We start from the raw sequence: 16,799 nt of genomic DNA, 5'->3' as shown, positions 1-16,799 counted from the left end.
CACTCTTAACTCAAACCTCCCTCTCCCTTCCCCGCCTTTCCCTATCAACCCTTTATAGCCTTAAGCACTAGTATAGATAGACAACCAGCTCTCTAGAGTCTTGGCCCCTTAAGTATAAAATCACCCTTTCTTTGCAGCCTAGCCAACTAATGTTCAATCTGGATGTCAGCTCTAGCTGGAAGGGATTGAGACCTAAGGCTAATTGAAGTATGGGGGTAGAATTTAAGAAACAAGCCAAAGGTTTTACCCTTCACAGGCCTTATCCTGGTTCCTTATGCTCCCCCAAACAGGAGCACCCCAGCCTGAGGCTACGTTTTGCAGCCACTGATGACTTGGCGGGAAGAGGCTGTCCCAGCTCCAGAATCAAGGGAGGGAGCTGCTGTGTGGGAGGAAAAGAGCCTGGGAAAATCTCCTCTGGATGGAGATCTGGAGCTTCCTATTCCCCCTGCGTACTGTGGCCTCTCCCCCCTTTTCCCCAGCCCAGCCACAGCTCTGCTCATTCTGCCAAAAAGGCAAACGCTTTGAAGGTTTTGGTGCTGGACCAGCCAGCCCTGCAATGAGGTCTACTCTTGCAGCCTTCATCAGCTGCCAGCTCAGCCAGGCTGCCTGGCTCCAGCTGCCCCAGCTTCCCACGGGCTTTCTTCGGCCATGGCCTGCCCTGGCCATACCACACCCAGGAACCCTGTATATGGCTCAGCATGATCCCCCCACCCCTAAGGGGCCACCCTGCCTTTGGACCCAACTGACCGCCAGTAACCCCTAGCCCTGCCCAGGGTGGAGCCTCACTGCCCTGGGCCAGAGCTTGAGCTTCCAGAGGAGCCGGCAGGGCAGCCATAGTCATCATTATTAAGGAAGAAGAAGATGAAACTGGGAAGAGGTAGGAAAAGTGAGGAGTCCTTCCTCTTCCCTCCCCACTTCTCTCCCTTCACCAAAATGTCACTATGTAGCAGGATGTATTCTAGATAATCGCTCCAAAGTAGCCATATGCCCCATCAAGCCTTCTCCAGCCCTCAATCTCATACTGTAAAATGGTTACAAAAAGGATATAGTAGCCAATCTCTTAAGTATTCCCCTTGCCTTGCTGGACTGTCCCATGGAACATTGTAAAGTTCTGTATCTGCAAACCTTTCCTAGATTTGTACCTGTACCTATCCTGCTTAGCTCTAAAGAGTAGAGAGTGAACTTTTTCAAATGATTTTACCTAAGCTTCAAAATCGAGAACAGGGCAAGATAAATTTCCACAACTCACTCTCTGCTGGAGAACTTTACCAGCATCTAGGGAAATCACTCACCTTCCCCCTTAGCCCCACCAGTCCCAGAAGCATCTGGATTCAATTTCACTAACAATCCTAAACACATCCCCTAGGCAGTGGGCACTAACCTGGAATGAGTTTGGGGAATCCAGGTGCTATCTGCATCCTCATCTTATCCCACTCATAGGTAGGAATTAAACAATAGCCTCTGTCAGGTCTTACTCTGAACAGATCAGGTCCTTGTCTATGTCACTCCTCTACTGAGTGAATGCATTTGGTATTGTTACTTGTAGGTTCACATACAAATTCCTTGGTTGGGCATTTAAAGCCCTTCACAATCTGGCTGCAACTGTATTGCCAGCCTTATTATGTTTTCCTCCCTTTCCCAAAGACTATATTCCAGCCAAATTGACCTTTTCTTCATTCAGGCCTTTGCAACTTCTGTCCCTGTGCATCTGCATAGGCCCCGTGCCTGGAATGCATTCCCTCCTACTCTTCCACCTCTTAGAATTTCTCATTTACTTCAAGGTCAAGTGCCATACATGAGACCTTTCCTAACATTTCCAGCTTCTAGTGCTTATGCCTCCCTCTGCCCTCCCCCCAAAAAAATTTACCTTGTAATTATTCTGTATATATATTTATGTATGTATTAAGTCTTTCCTCTCTGAAGTGTAAGCTCCTTGAGGCCAGGTACTGTTGTGTTTTTGTCTTTGTATCCTCAGCAATTAGCATGTAGTAAGTACTTAAATATGGATTAGAACCACCAAAAGAGGTTCTAGGCCAGGAAGCAGGAAAGGGACAGGGATGCCAGCCATTTCCTCGAGTAAAAGGAATAATCCACCACAGACAAGGGAGCTTTGGCTGAGTATTCCAGCATATGAATGGCAAGCTAAGCTTTTGCCGCCTACCTCCCTCCCTTGCAAGTCCTCCTTCAGCTGGTCGCCTGGGAAACGGTAGTTCTCAACGTGCCAAGAGTCACGTAGTGTCTACCTGGGGAGCTGGGGACTAGTCTGTCACCTTCACCCACTTTAATAGCTTCAGACTGAAAATGAGCCTTGCTATCCCCGGGCCATAGTCTCCTAGTTCTGCTACTTGTCTTCTGTTCTTGCTGCTCCAGTTCTAAAGAGTAACAGGGTCTCCCACAGCAGTGGAATAGGGATCAAAAGGTTCCGCTAAGCTTGGGTCCGATTCATTTGCTCTGTGGCATGTAATTACTCTTTCTTTTCCCTTAAGTCTTTCCATCCAAATTCCCTGGTAGCACTAGGCCCTTGACTGTTTTTTCAAGTATCCTCTGAGTAGTCACAATAGTTCAGAGTATCTACCTATGCAAAAAGGGAGAGGGAAAGACTGGGGACTAGGGACATAGGGAGAAGTTGAGGAGTAAAGTTAGCACAAGTGGAGCCTGACCTACAAAACTTGTAAACTTCGATCTCAGGTTTTCTGACCCAGCTGGCAGATGAGAAAGTCAAAAGAACTATACACCTCATCTCTTGTAAAAAAATGAGTTTATATTACTGACTAGAGGCTCTAGAAATGAGGAACCAAAGAGGCCCCACAGAGTTTAAGCTAAACCTTAGACCAGGTTCTTAGACCAGAAGACTAACACTCTCTCCAGGGCATTTTATTATAAAGACCTCTAGGATCTTCCCCTTGGGCCTAGTCCACTCCCTGGTAACTAGGAGTAGGAGGCAGATTAGCTATCATTGACAAGGATTTCCTCAGTGTGGGTAAGGGAGGCCCAGTGAACATCATCCTCCCCCGTCTGCCTGAGACAGACAGCGCTAAAAGAAGGATTTTCATAATATTTCCCCCTGCCCTCTCCAGCCTAACAGTGAATGCCGGCTTCTCAGTTTGGATTGTTGGTCCCCCGACTGCTTTCAAAGCCATCTTTCCACTACTATTAAAAAAAAAAAAAAAAAAAAAAGGCTGGCTCTATGCTGCCCCCTGCCGCATACATAGCATTGTGGCTCATTTAGCCAAGGAAGAAGTTAAGCCTCTTTACTGCTACTTCTGTGTGTGTTCCGCATCCCAACTCCTGGAAGTGGGAGCAGAGAAAAGGATAGTTTTCTGTGCTTTATTTCCCGGATGAATAACCTCATGTCTACATGTTGCTTTTATCGCAACACCCTTCCTTGGAGGTACGGACCCCCTAAGTACTAAGGGTCCCCATTTTGTGGTGGTTGAACAAACAGGGGAGCAAGGTAAGTGTCAAGACTGAAATGTCATCATAGGGTTTTCTGTCCATCACTTGACACCACACCATCTTCCAAGATCCAGGCCTCAACTACAAAGTACTTAATAAATGGGAGAGATGCTCCTTGGAATTTGACAGTAGGAGAGGACTCCTTTTAGGTGCTTTGGATGACTTCTGCCTCCCCACAGAGAGAAATACACAGAAATCTAAAGATCCCTAGACCTTGATCAGAAAACAGTACTCTGGGATGTGACCTAGGGAGTTATTAAATTATATAATTCAACCCCAAGGAAGGACTCTAAGGAAAATGATTCACATTTTTAAGAACAAGAGCCATTCCCTAATAGATAAATGCCCAAAGGATATAAACAGGTAGTTCTTAAAAAAAGAAAAGATACCAAAAATTACTTAAAATGCTCCAAATAACTAATAAGAAGAAAGCTGCATATTTAAACTCTGAGGTTCAACCTAATGAACTAGAAAAGATGACAAAAATGGAAAATGACAACTGTTGAGGGATGTGAGAACAGGCACATTGATGCTCTATAGATGAAGCTGTGAACTAGTCTAGCCAATCCGGAAAGCAATTGGAACTACACCCTAAGTTACTAGCCCATGCAAATCCTTTGACCCAGCAATATACCACTATTAGGCATATACTCCTCCCCAAGAAATAATAAAGAAATAAAAAAATAATAATAAAAAAAAAATATTCAGGGATCAATTCAGAAAGACCTGAAAAAACATATGAAGTGGATAGAACCAAGAGTACATTTTATACCACATGATAAAGAAAACCAACTCTAAAAGGCTTCAAAACTATAACTGATCAGGATTCTAGAGGAGCAATAATAACACATGCTTCCCACAGCCTAACAGCAGTCCTGGACTAAAGGTGCAGAATGAAACAAGTCTAACTTGTAAATTTGTTTTGCTTGACTATAACAGGTAGGTAACAATTTTACAACACTTTACAGGTAACATACAGCATGATATGTGTTAACTTATTTTAGGCTCACAACAATCTTTTGAGTTAAGCCCTATTATCCCCATTTTACAGATGGAGAAATTGAGGCCACGGTTATTTAAGTGACTTGTCCAGGGTCATACAGCTAGTAAATGTATAGGGATGAATTTGAACTTAGGTTTCCTTGACCTTCAGCCCAGGACTCTCCACAGCATTGCCTTACTGGGCTCATTTGTTACAAAAGAAGGCTCCTTTTATTTGGGGTTTGGAAAACAATGAGGGAAGTAAGGAGAGTAAGAATAGTGATGCTAAAAAAAAGAAGAAAAGAGTGCCAACGAAGAATTTAAAAGAATGCTCAGAAAAGGACAGAAGGAGATATAAAACAAGATAAGGACAATCAGTTAACCTCAATGCTCCTTTCCAATGGGAAATGGTACAACTGTAAATTGAGATCTGCATTTGTGGGAGTAAACTATTCAAATGAAATCATAGAACCCCGGTTTTGCAATTAGTGCTATATGTGTCTATCTCCCATTCCTAGCAATAAGTCCAATTTAAATGGGAAGCCTGAAGAAACTCTCTCAAGGAGAAAGCTACCTTAAACTTTACCACCAGACAAACAGGATGACCAGTCCCCATTGATAACACCCACTACGGATTAAGCTTTCTATAGAGTTAAACAAATATCTATTCAATTCCAAAATTCCCCATTGTTTCAATACTCCCAAACTTTGGGGACTAAAACTAAATACCCATAAAATTAAGTACCTTCAACAAACTTCTTTACAAAATCTCCTGATTGTAATTAGGGGCTTTTGTCCACTAAGGGAGTCTCTTTCTTAGTGATATTCAGAAATAAACTTTCCTATTCTTTGCCATAGAGTGAATTTCACTCCAAAAAACTAAGAAGAAAGCTCTGCCTTTCTTGCCACGGCTCATATCCCATCATTTGGTGGCTCACCACGGGGACTTCGGACAGAGCCTGGCCAACAGATAGGTAAGCCCCCTCCTCTGTCCCCCTCTACAGCTGTGAGCAGCCAAAAATCTGGATTCATTTGGCCTGCTGGAGCTCTACACTCAAGCAGAGTTTTTTGCGTGGGGACACTCACGGCAGAAGATTCCTGCGATTTGATTTTCTCTCTCAGGAACGCCTTAAGAGAACGAAAAAGCTATAAAATCGGGAAAGTCTGGGGTTTGAGGCTTGTGACAAAAATGGGACAGCTTATTTCATCTATTCCTAAAGATTCACCTTTAGGCTGTCTCTTAAAAAACAGGGACAAATTCGGCTTAGGAGATCTCAAGACCAAAAAGCTCATTTATTTTTGCAATACTGCCTGGCCTAAATACCTCTTAGAAAACCAGGAAAAGTGGCCAATTTATGGCTCAATAAATTACAGTACTATTAAGGAACTAGACTCATTTTGCAAGAGACAAGGGAAATGGACTGAAGTTCCTTATATTCAGGCCTTCATGGCTCTGGCACAAGACCCCAAGTTAAAATTAAATTGCAGAATGTTCCTTGTCAAGTTTAATGGAGAGGAACTGGAGGTAGAAACTGACCTTTTAGATGATCCCCTCTTTTCCACTCCGTTAGGGGCGCAAGAGGCGTCTGCCCCATTCTGGGGCTCTCAGCAGAATGCTCGCACTATAAAACCGCCCCCTTATCAAAAACAGGACCCTGAATCCCAAGATATACGACTCCCCTCTCCTCCGGAGTCGAATTCTGGGATTGCCCCACTTCTTAGCTCTTCTCATACACGAAATGGGCTCCATTTTTCCTCAACTCAGTCTCTCCAGCCTCCCTCTGAGGCCGGCCAGCCCAACGAAGTTGGAGCTGCTCTTCCTCCTCGCCAGGAGCCTGGTTCGGCCAAAGCTGCAGCTCAGGACCCTGATTTGGCTCCTTCTAAACTCTGCCCCTTGAGGGAAGTGGCTGACGCTTGGGGGGGAACGCTTAGAGTGCAGGCGCCCTTCTCCATGTTGGATCTTTCCTGGATTAAGGAGAAACTGGGCAGATACTCTGAGGATCCCACCAAGTATATTGAGGGGTTTAAGGCTATCGCCCTCCAGTACGATCTGTCCTGGGGAGATATTAATATCATTATCTCCTCCTGTTGTACCATAGAGGAGAAAGGGAGGATCTGGGACCTGGCCCAGAAGTTTGGGGATGACATGGCTGTCTCCTTCCCTGGTAGATATCCAGCAGGGGCCACAGCCGTGCCCGTCTCAGACCCCGGGTGGAACTACCAGGAGGGGAGCGGGGACAGAGAGAAGAGAGATCACCTACTAACCTGCCTCATCGAGGGCATGGGGAAGGGAGCTAAAAAGCAAGTTAATTACGACAAACTAAGGGAGATTACTCAAGCAGTTGAGGAGAATCCTGCCCATTTCCAAGGCCGTTTGGTAGAGGCTCTGAGGAAATACACTAATCTGGACCCCAGTTCTCCAGAGGGGTCCGCTGTCCTTTGCGTGCATTTTATCTACCAGTCTGCCCCAGACATAAGACGGGAGTTGCAGAAATTAGCTTTGGGGTCCCAGACTCCCATGACTCAACTACTGGAATTTGCTTTTGGTGTGTTCAATAATAGAGACCAAGCAGCAGAAATCAGGGCCAGAGCGAGAAACAAAGAGCAGGCCCAACTTTTAGCTGCCGCTATTTCCAGAGGGCACAAGGGTTCCTGCTTTAGGTGCAAAGGGCAGGGTCATTGGGCACGAAGATGCCCTCGGAAAAAACCTCCCGGCCCTTGCCCTGAATGCAACAAGGAAGGGCACTGGAGGAGAGACTGCCCAGAGAGGGGTAGAGCCACCGCCTCAAACCTCGCCCTCTGGTCTCCTCAGGAGCAGGAGTAACGGGACCCAGGGTTTGGTGAGGCACCCCCTTTTTCTCCGTCACCACTGCAAACCCAGGGTCACTTAGAACATGGTAGATACCCCAGTATACTCCTGTGAGCCCATAGAGGACCTAAAGTTTGCAAGACTCTTGGGAAAACCCTGGAGAAAGAAGGCTCTCACACTAATCTCCCTCTCCCCAGGTTTCCTGGTCTTACTCCGTGGGCCCTCGCCAGGGAGTGACAACTTTGTGGTAAGACTAGGGAACTCTGCGGGGATAGGGGTGTCCAGGATGGCTGGGGGGACCCACAGAGGCGGCCTAATGCACTCTTTGCAAAGGTCCCATTCCCACATGTCACCGTCTCCTCCCTGGACGCCTCCCCTTCGTACTGGCCAACCCCTGGGGACTCCTCTGACCCCGCTGTCCCTACTTCTGGGCTGGGAAGGATCTCGCACCACACATCACCACAGTAACAGTGGCTGTCACTGTTTCCCACAATGGCCAGGTTGACATCCCTGACGTGGGGACGCTGACCTATGCCTCCAACACTGGGTGCCAGTGTGAGCTCTCTCAGGCTGCTGCAATTTCTCCTCAGCAATGGGCACCAGCTGCATGGGAGGGTCCGGGCCAGGTGCACCCATGATCAGGTACCTCCCCCGGGGTAACTGTGGGGAACCCATCCCGGGGTTATCCTGCAAGCTCCTTCCAGTGCTTCTATGGCCCCTCTCTGAAGGCTCCTCCATAACCTCCTGAAAACTAACGTTCCGATCGATAGAATATTATGTGCCCATACTCAACCAGGAGACGGCTATAGAGCCTGACCTCAGGTACCATCTGTGCCCCGAAGGGATGTGCTTTTCTCTGCAAAGTAAGTGCTCCATCCCCCTCCAATGTCTCTAAGGGGCCTGTTAGGAGGAATGCCTCTGACTGGGACCCTCCCCCACCTGTGATTCTCTCCATTTGCTGCTTAACACTTTTTAAACACTAAGAGGTCCTGCACCCTGGGCTACTTAAACACCCCTTTCACTGTATATAATGCCAGCACCTCTGATCCCACCCCTCAAGGAGACAAAGGAGGGGATTTTGGAAAATGTTCTGCCCTACTTAAAGAAGGGCACTTCAATGCTAGTTAGTGCCCTGGGTGGGATACTTAGAGCATGAAAATGTTCTATCCAATCTAACGGCCACTATTAATCAGCTGGCCAGTGAGACTGCACATTCTTTCCGGGAGATTCAAGAATCCTTGGACTCTCTTGCCAACATGGTTCTGAATGATCATCTGCCCTTGGATTATCTCCTAGCTTCTAGTGAAGATGTCTGTTCCCTGGTCAATACCTCTTGCTGTATGTATATTAATAATTCCAGGGAAGTCGAGCTTAGCACTGAGAAGATCTTAAAGAAAGCTGGCTGGACAAAGGACATTCATGAAAAAATCCTTATCCCTCCCCAATCTTCCTCTGGGTGGGGCTCCTGGATATGGTCTCTCTTAACTCCTATACTAACTCCACTTCTAATAATTATCTTTTTACTCATATTTGGCCCTTGCATTTTCAGACTGCTTGTGAGATTTGTTTCTTCTAGGCTTCGAGCTTCAAACTTCCAACTGCTCCTGCAGCCTGGAGACACTGAAACTACTGATGGGGACACACACCCCTTGGATGCTGCAGCTGCTGTCTTCAGATCTCGTGTTCCCCCTCCTGGCATGAACCCCCAAATGAACTAGGGACATCTCTACAACCCTTGCCAGCTCGAAGAAGCTACTGAAGAAGAGACCGTCGCCCCTTTTTCCCCAAATGCATTTGGGGTAATTGCTTGAGGGGAGCATGAAATGGGAAACCTGAAGAAACTTTCTCTCTCAAGGAGAAAGCTACCTTGAACTTTACTCCACCCAGACAAACTGGATGACCAGCCTCATTCTGTTATCTTGAGAGGCCATCTTTACAAAATCTCCTGATTATATTAGGGGCTTTTTTCCACTAAGGGTGTCTCTTTCTTAGTGATATTCAGAAATAAACTTTCCTATTCTTTGCCATAGAGTGAATTATTTCACAGCTCATATCCCATCACCTTGACCAAAGGAAAAAAAAAATTATCTAAATTTTGGTCACTGATCCCCCTTCTCCCCCATTCCCAACTGTACTTCATACAGTGTATGCATATAGTAAGAAGTTTTTAAATTTAAGACTTTTTTTTAAAATGTTGAATTCACAATTCTCTCCCTCTTTCCCACCCCCTTCCTCGAGAAAGCAAGTAATTTTTTATCAATTATATAAGGAATTTAATTTCTGTGAAGTGCTGAAACTGAACCAACCTTTTAGGATTTGCCAAGAAGAATCCCTATCCCTGACCCGAAAAAGAAACACAGAGCATTTAACCTTGTACATTGAGGGAATGGAAAGCAGTCACCATTAGGCAGTGCATTTTCTTCCTAGACAGAAAACAGATGGTCAATCCCATCTCTCTGGCCAGCACCCTTAGAAGCTCATACAGGGATGAGATTCAAGGGTTTCTGGGGCCTGTACTTTGATATCTATTTGCAGTTTAGTGGTCCCATTAGTGGATCCCTACCCACCAGGGATAGCTCTTGACCCCCAAGACAATTCCAGTCATACATTTTTACCAGTAGATAAGGAACACTCTGGGAACTAAGTTCAGAGGGGCCATCTGCTGCTCCTCTCTCCTCTGTGGGAAAAAAACTGCAACAGACTTTCTAGGGGCTCCTTCGAGGTAGCGCTAAGAGGAGAGAATCAAAGTCTTTTGAGTGTTGGCTCAGAGACTTGAGTTGCCCAGATTGCAGCCTCCCTAAAAGCACTATCTTCTAATGCCTGTTCATTCTAGGCAAACTGGGTGAGAAAGAAGACTACATCAGATTTAGACTTGGAATGATACTTTGGATCATTGAGTCCAATCCTCTCATTTTACAAATGAGGAAACTGAGGCCCAGAGAAATTAAATGGCTGTCTAATGACCCATGGCTAACAACTGGGATTTAAATTCAGATTTCCTAACTCTAAACCAAAGGCACCAACATTCCAACCAGTATTAACTGGGCTCATCCCCAAGAAACCAGGTTAATGAGGCAGAATGTTCAAGGGCTCGAGACCTTGTTTCCTTCAACTCCTGGCAGACTTTCCATTCCTTCTCTGGACCCTAAGAATAGCTTCCCCTAAATGAAGCTGGAGAGATCTGTTCCCTCAGGAACCCTACTAACACAACCCCCTTCCAAAAACCAACTAACTCATTACCAATGTAGTTTGAGAAAAATTGATTCCTAGATCTCCTTTGAAAGGCTTTGCGCTGGCCTAGACCCACAGGTGTCTAATCAAGCGATTGCAATTAGAATGTACTCTTATGGATGCAGAAGTGTCTCCTGGGGTACTAGAGATTACTTGATCCAACAGAGGTCCAGGTGCGACAAAGGCAAGGAGATTGGAGGCAAATAAGTAAGCCAGGGATCATGAAGACTCAGTTTCGTATGCATGTCCCTGTGATCAAACTGACCTGACTTTGAACTTTACTATATGAAAAGAGGCTGCTATGGATGAAAAAAAAAAAAAAAAAAAAGGGAGGGGGGGGGGCAGGGAGAGAAAGAAAGGAAGAAATAAAGAAAAAAAAATCTTTTTCCTTTTGGCTCCAAATCAGATGTTCTCTCTAAAGCTAAGAAGTCAGGGTTGGAAATCCAAGAATGGAATCTTGCCTCCCTCAAAGAGCCTACATAAGAAAAGTTGGCTGGATGCTGTCATCTCTTTTGAGAATCTTGAGAAGATACATATAGTCCAAGAGGCCTGGAGATGGCAAAAAAAGACCCATTCATTCTCTGTCCAGAGTGGAATGAGAGTAGGGGAAATAGATGAAAATCTGGATAAAAAAAGGGAATGACAAGGTGGGTCATCCTCAAACTGAGGAGACTTAAGAATCATTTCATTTCATTTCCCAACCACTAGACCTTGAAGCTAAGTCCACCATCCTAGCATTCCTGGCCCCCATTAATAGAGGAAATCTGCTGCCTATTTCTCAGTTCCTGGTCTGGCTGGCAATTTGGTAGTCTAGCAAAGATAAAAGGGCTTCAAGCTCTTTTTGTGGAGGCAAAGAACCAGAAAAAGAGTAGATGCCCATCAAGTGGGGAATGGCTGAATTAATGGAATATTAGTGTTCTATAAAAAGTGATGAGCAGGCTGATTTTAAAAGGGCCTGGAAAGATTCACACGAACTCATGCTGAGAAAAACAAGCAGAACCAGGAATACATTGTACATAGTAACAGCAAGATTGTGCGATGATGAACTATGAAAGATGTGGTTCTTTTCAGCGGTTCAGTGATCCAAGGCAATCCCAATAAACTTTGGATAGAAAATTGTGGTATTCTCTTCTTTTTTATAATATATGATGGTTCTCTCTGGGAGCAGGTTTCTTGGGGAGATTTTCTGGAGGCAGCCTTAGTTCCAGTCCAAAGTAATAATCATCTCAAATACAGCCAGCTGATAAAATCCAAACGTTTAATTTCTTATCCAAAGAAAATCCAAGCCCAGTTAGCTTTCTTAGAGGCCTCTCTCTCCTTGGTTCTAAGAGCTCTTGCAGCTTTGTCCTTTGCTTCTGGCTCTAGCTCAACTCCCACTCGAGGCTTCTTCTGAATAGACCTGATGCTCCCTTCTCAATCTTTTCAGCTGAACTCCGACTGAGCCTCTGTCAGCTTCTTATATATGATCTCCCAACGGTGACTCCTCTCTGAGAGAGTGAGCTTATGGGTTTCTGATTTGTGAATCTCTCAAAAGTGTGAACTCCAATGAGTACATTAGTGAGCTAGAGAATTTGCTAAGTACCATGCAAAATTAGGCAACTGGCTTATCACTTTGTAAAGATTCTAACAGAAAATGCCATCTACATCCAGAAAAAGAACTGTGGAGAGTGAATGTAAAACACATGCTATATTTTGAATTACTTGCTATCTAAGGAAAGGGGTAGAGAGAAGGAGGAGAAAATTTGGGACACAAGGTTTTGCAGGGATCGATGTTGAAAAATCCATGCATATGTTTTGAAAATAAAAAAGCTTTAATTAAAAAAAAAAAACCATGCTATGTTCTCCTTTTTTATTGTTTTTTTTTCCTCTCATGGTTTTTCCCTTTTGTTCTGATTTTTCTCTCCCAATATGATTCATAAAGAAATGTATATTTTAAAAGCTAATATACATGTATAATCAGAAAAAAAAAAACAATTTTTAAAAAGGATAAAGGGACTTCGGAATGGGCTGCTCATAGGTGTGAAATAGCCCAGGTCCTATAAACTTCTCCTTATCTATCTACTTTGGAAACAGAAGACCCCATTCTATGAGCAAGAAAGATCAGGGTCCTGCTCAAGATGGACACAAACTCCTTCCTTGGCTCAGCCAGGACAACTATGTTTGGTCTCTGACCACTCTTCTCTTCTGCTCTGGGACTTCTGTCTCAGGTTCTGGACATGCCCTGCTCACTCCTTAACCTCCTTGACTCAGCAGAATAATGCAAAAACACACCCAGAGTGCCTGCTGTTATATAGCTAACTTGCAATTCTCATGTACACTCTCCCTCAGTAACCTTCCCATATCACAACTAAAAGGATGACTATTTTTCTGAGATTTAAATCATCTCTAACTGTTTGCTGGGGATGTTCTACCACCACACTAAAGTCAATATGTCTAAAGCTGATTTGACCATCTTTTCCTTACAATCAGCTTCCCCTGCCTCCCCTTACCTCTACCCTGGATTTGCTTATTTCTGTACTCTCCCAGATTGAACATCCTATCCTGGAGTCATCTTTTGATTCTTCCCCCTCCCTAACCATCCAGACAAGTCACCTAAACTTGACAATTTTTTTTGCAATATCTACAGTCACCACTGTCCAGGCTTTGGACTACTTAGCGCAGTCTTAGGGTAACTTCCCAAATAAGTCTCCCCTATACTTCTGACATTAATCTTCCTGAAATATCACTTTATATATACTATAAGGTGGAGAGGAGGGAGACCGGCCCAATCCTGGAAGTATGTGCCTAAGGTGAGTACTTCTAGAAACTCATGATCAGGGGCCGCTAGGTGGCACAGTGGATGGAGCACCAGCCCTGAAGTCAGGAGGCCCTGGTTCATATCTGACTTCAGACACTTAACACTTCCTAGCTGTGTGACCCTGGCCAAGTCACTTAACCCCAATTGTCTTGCTTCCCCCACAAAAAAAAAAACCCTAAATAAATAGAAGCTTATGATCATGTAGAATGGAAGAACCCAGCTTTCCACTTCAGTTGCAAGTATTTTCAGTCTCCAGTCACTTATTAGGTAACATTTGGTTGGCTATTGAATAAGCACTGGGTATACATAAAAAAGGCCAAATCCTTCTTAGTCCTTCACTGGTACAGCCAACTCATGTCAACGTGCTGCAAGCCTGGATGGAGAAAGAGGCCTCAGGCCTCCCTGCTTGGCTATTGCCCTGTGGCCTGTGAATCTGTTGCTGCTTCTGTCCCTGTCCTGTTTATTCTTTCCTCCTCTTTAGTGAAGGGGTGTTAGAAATAGAACAAACAAGGCTAAGATCTTGTGAGTTTTGGAAGGTCAGTAGAGCCCCTAGGGGGATCCAGGGACATGGTGCCCCCAAACAGCTCTGAGGAGAGACCTGATTGGCCCAGTCCAAGGTTGAATCAGTGATGAGATGTTGTATTCTGCAAGCAAGAGAGTGACTACACTCATTGGCCGCATTGAGAAGTGAACTTGGTAAGACGATCACCTTGTAGCATTTTGAGCCTATTCCCTCATGGAACCAAGGTAATAGAAGGGAAAATATGCCTCATGATTCAGGGGATGTTTTTGTATTTTGGTTTTTACAATAAATATAACTTTGTAAAAGTTAGTTTATATGAATTGGTTAATTACTATTGAAGAGGAAGTGATCAAATTAATACTTGGGCATCATTAATCAAGGGTATTGATGTTGAGGAGGTATTAATTGGCATTGGCAATTGATACTGGGGAGTACATATTGGACTAAGGGCTCAAACCAAAAACACTGGAAAGATACCTTCAACTATTCACAAGAATCGCCCCCATCCCAAACAATGAAGAGATGTAGTTAGCTGTTCTTTGGGCACCCTACTTACAACTGGGAGAAGAATAAGGACCCCTAATAATAGTCATGTCACTACACACCATCTCCTATTCAAAAATCAAAAAAATCTTTAAATTGTCCAGAACTCAGGACAGATCTTAATGGTTCCATGAAGCCTTTCTTGGTCACTGTAGCTCTCAAAAATTACCCCCTGCCTCCCCTAAATACCTACAGGACTTATTTGCATTCCAAATCATTCATGATGACATGATCATCATGATCAAATCAAATCAACTCTGCATTGTTATCTTTTTATGTATTTCTGTCCTTTCTATAGGATGAGAAAGAAGTCATGGATGGAGCTTGATTTGCAACAAATGTATGATTTTTCTTGAAGAAATTATAGATCCACTATAATATGTGTATGTATAGACATATAGATGTGTATATGTGTAATTATGCATATATGCATGTACATATATGCATATCCATTTATTTATAATTACATATTAAGTTGTAAGCAGTTTTACTGTAGAGACTACTTATATTTAATCTGCATTATATCTCAATGGATTGTGTCTACTATCCCATTGCTTAGCACATTCTATATATTCTACATATAGTAAGTGCTTAATATAAGGCAAGTAGGGCTGTGAGAGCTTAACTAGTAGAAAAGCTGAGTACTGTAGAATGAAGGCTATACTGAAGACTTTTGAGCGTTCCTTGGGCAACAAAGAACAACCAAATAAGTGAACAACAAAACAAAGTGCTTTGTAAACCTTAATGTACTATATAATGTGAGTTACTCTTGGGATGACAATCATGAAGTAGACCATTAACACACATGGTACGAACATCACTTCTATTCAGCTTTAGAATAGATTGGGAGAGGAGGAAAAAATCAAAGTATTCAACACTTAACCTCTCTGGGCTTTGTCTTGTAAAATGAAAATATTGGACTCAATGACTTCTAACCTCTAGAACCAGGATCCCACACTCCTGACAAATGAGTTTTTGTTGATTAATGCACAAGCCAACTGAATGCAGAGAGAAATGATAAATGATGGATTGTTAGTAGATTACAGTTCATCAGTAATCTACCATTGAATAATCCAAATAAATACAATACAATAAGATTATTAGTATAAAATGAGCATGATAACCACTACTGAGCAGTAGGAAATTTTTTTGGTGGTAAAACTATCCATCAGCTTTGCTAGTTTTGGAACTAAGCTGAAATAGTTGCCCCCTTCTCTTATTCCAGTCATCTTCCTGTCATTCCTCCCATTATTCAATCACTAGAAAAATCACTACCCTTTATGAATCCAAATTTTCATAAATATCTGATATCTCTAGAAGAGAAGGGAAATATGGTCCTTATTCAGTTAGCTCTTAGACAGCCCTTATCCCCCCTTTTTTTCCAGTGCTCTGTCTGATTTCCTGTAGCCTGATCTCATGTTCTTTCATGCGGCTCAGAAAAATATCTATCATAAGACTTCCTCTTCTACTGGGAATGCCAGAGGCTGAGAGGGAAATTAAGCCTCTGCTACCCTCTCCAACAATAGCTAGGCATTTAGCAGGCCTAACAAGTCAGGCCCTACATTATGTGGGGAAATTTTTGAAACTATAAAAAGGACAAGTATAAGTACTCTATACAAGTTAGCACTTGCATAGCACTTTAAGGTTGTAAAGAAAAAAATTTTGTGAGATAGATGTTATTATTTTACAGATAAGGAAGCAGCCTGAGAGAGTAGTTAAGTAATTTGTCCAGATTCATACAGCTAATATGTGTCTTAGACAGGATTTGAACTCCAATCCTGAATCCTAGTTCAGTACTCTATTCATTGTATCGCCTAATGGCCTCTAGAAAAAAAGAATTTGGTCATTCGTGTACAAAATAATAATTGTCTTTTTTTTTGAAGTTAAGTCCAACTTTTCTTGATCCCATTTGGGTTTTTCTTGGCAAAGATACTGTAGTTGTTTGCCATTTCCTTCTCTAGTTCATTTTACAGATAAGGAAACTGAGATAAATAAGATTAAGTAACTTGCCCAGGGTTCACAGTTAGTAATTGTCTAAGGCTTGATTTGAACTCATGAAGAAGTGTCTTTCCGAGTCCAGACCTGGTGCTCTGTACTACCTAGCTCCTTGCCTATGTATTACAGTGATATCCATGAAAAACTAAGCCACCTATAAGAAGGTCCCCAGTATGTTGGATAGATCCTCTATGGAGAAATTACAAATTTATAAGTGTAAGAATCTTATAGGACTAGAAGGAAGGATGGGTGGCAATCTACATCAGTAAAGAGAAATGTCCATATCAATGACATTAATTCATTAAAGAATAATAGTAAAACTAGTATTTATATAACAAGTACAACATATGGATTGTATTGCCCATAAAGGGCATTCAGATCCAAAGTACTCAGATTTTATTAAACATTAATAATTCTATGTTGGGATATTAAAAAGTTAGGAATACTTAAGCATTTATTAAGAT

The 16,799-nt window shown here is 43.2% G+C and overlaps 1 protein-coding gene across 1 annotated transcript in view; it reads right to left on the bottom strand.

Annotated features, from left to right (window-relative positions):
* Positions 1–16,799, bottom strand: part of RSPH9 (radial spoke head component 9) — a 31,552-nt gene that overhangs the window by 864 nt on the left and 13,889 nt on the right. The window lies entirely within an intron of this gene.

The sequence above is a fragment of the Antechinus flavipes genome, chromosome 4 (assembly GCF_016432865.1).
Source record: "Antechinus flavipes isolate AdamAnt ecotype Samford, QLD, Australia chromosome 4, AdamAnt_v2, whole genome shotgun sequence".
NCBI classification, from domain to species: Eukaryota; Metazoa; Chordata; class Mammalia; order Dasyuromorphia; family Dasyuridae; genus Antechinus; species Antechinus flavipes.
The sequence above is the reverse complement of the archived record's forward strand: the minus strand, read 5'-3'. Positions and strand labels throughout refer to the sequence as shown.